Below are 2320 nucleotides of genomic sequence, written 5' to 3'. Positions count from 1 at the left end.
TAGTTCAGTCTGGCTTCAAACCTCCTGTGGAGCCCAGGCTGGCCTCAAACTTGTGATCCTCCTGCCTCAGTCTCCCGAGTGCTGGGATCACTGAGAGCTTGCTTTTCTGCCTTCTGCCCACCATGGGCTGTTTCTCCTCTGTGATACCCTCTGCCATGCTCCACCCTACCTTGGAGCCAGCCAACTAAGGACTGAAACTTTTACACACTGAGCTATGTAAACCTTTCCTCCCTTAACTTTGGATGTCAGGTATTTTTATCTTAGCAGTGAGAAAAGTAACTAAGACACTGCCTGATGGGACAGTCACACATGTACCACCAGTGGTTCAAGCTGGTGGGAATGTGTTAAATGAGCCAGGCAGCCCAGGTTGGCCTCGAACTTGTGACCCTCTTGCCTCAATCTTCCAAGTGCAGTACCTCTTTTATTTATTTATCTGTTTATTTTGGTACCAGGGATTGAACTCGGGATCTTTTGCTTGCAAGGCAGGCGGTGGCACCACTGAGCTAAATCTTCCTCCCTTACAGTGCCTATTTTTAAAGATACATTTAAAATACATTTTTATTTTACACACACACACACACACACACACACACACTTCTTTAACACTTGGCTGGGTATAAAATTCCATGTAGAAAGCAATTTATACTGAGAACTTTGAGGATATCAGTTTATCTTACTCTAATCTCCAGTGAGCCTACTGAAAATTTTGATTCTAGTAGAGACATGGTAGGTATATGCCTGTGATCCTGGCGCTCAGGAGGCTGAGGCAGGAGGATCACAGCAAATTTGAGGCCAGCCTGGGCTATATAGCGAGTTCAAGGCCAGACTGAACTAACACTGAGACCCTGTCTCCAGAACCCAAACCAAACCAAACCTTGAGATCCTGGAGGAAAGAGAGGGAGGCGGGCGGGGGCGGGGGAGAGCCATGGATTGTAAAATCCTGATTCTACTATGGCAAAGGAAAGACAGCTCCATATTCTTCTCTTCTAAAAAGTAAATATATAAAAATCAAAAGCAATAAAAACAAGAAATGAACACAAAACTAGAACTTCAGTAGAACCAAGAGCTCTGAAACCCCACGGAGGAATGTAGGGAGAGCGACAGCAGAGACGGATGGTGTGTGAATGGTGTGGAAGAGGGAGCAGTGGCGATCCTCCTGCCTCGGCCTCCGAGTCCCAGGATTATAGGCCCAGGCCACCACACCCAGCCTGATCACAGATATTAGAAATCAAATTCTTCATACTTTTTTTTTTTTTTTCTCTTTTGCTTTCTTTTGAAACAGAATCTCACTCTAGTTCAGGCCAGCCTGGAACTCACTGTGTAGCTCAGGCTGGCCTGGAATGTGCTACAATCCTCCTGCCTCAGCCTCCTGAGTGCTGGGATCACAGGCTTGCCCCGCAAGTTTAGATTTTTAGTACCTACAGTAAAAACAACCATTACCACTAACCAAGAATTACAAAAGAACCAGGAAGGGCCCTTCCCCCGCTGTGTTCAGAGGTGAAGGTGCCTGGACCCTGCCAGCCTTTGGGCGGCGGAGCACAGGCTCCACTGCAGGGAGACCCCTGCGCCTGCCCCGGCCCTTCCCGTCCAGCAGTCCCGACCTGGCCTCCCTGAGCGTCTCCAGCACGGCAGGGATTCTCCGCGCTCCTGGGGGAGCGGCTGGTGTGGAGCCAGGGACGGGGGCTGCAGGCGGGGTCCCTTAGCCAGAGGAAAGGAGGTCACCGCAGGGAAGCAGGAAGTGGGGGGCCCTGGGCGGCTGGGAGTGTGGGTGGCTGCCGTGTGGGGGCTGAGGCTGGGGTGTAAACCGGACCGGAGCCGCGTGTGGCGGCGCTCGCCTGTGCACTCTGGGAGGCTGAGGCAGGCGGACTGCAAGTCTGAGCCTGGTCTGGGCAATTCAGTGACTTAGACCCTGTCCCAAAATAAAAAGGCCTGGGGATGTAGCTCCGTGCAAAGGTCCCGGGTTCGACAAAATAGCCCCAGAAGGAGATGTGGCCCCATGACGGCAGAGGCGGCGTTTGGCCTAGGTCTGGCCAGGGTGATGGCAGCCGCGGGGACCTCCGGGCCTCCCCTTGCCTCGGTGTCTCCGGCCTGGATCTCCTCCCTGAGGGGCCAGCGTGGGCCGCCAGGGACTAGAGGAAGAGCGAGGAGGACGCGGGCTGCGTGGGGTGTGGGCTTCGGGAGGCCGGGCACTGCCAGGGCCGCCTGGGCTCCACCTGGACGGAAAAGCTTGGGACGATGAAGTGGGACACACAGCTCGGAAAGACGCGCAGGCAGCCGTGCCGGGCGGGGAGGCCGGGAGCTGCAGGGGCCCTGGCTCGCC

This window comes from Fukomys damarensis, unplaced genomic scaffold (genome assembly GCF_012274545.1).
Source record: "Fukomys damarensis isolate Sample0158 unplaced genomic scaffold, DMR_v1.0_HiC HiC_scaffold_30, whole genome shotgun sequence".
In the NCBI taxonomy this organism is placed as follows: Eukaryota; Metazoa; Chordata; class Mammalia; order Rodentia; family Bathyergidae; genus Fukomys; species Fukomys damarensis.
Note: the sequence above shows the minus strand (reverse complement) of the source record.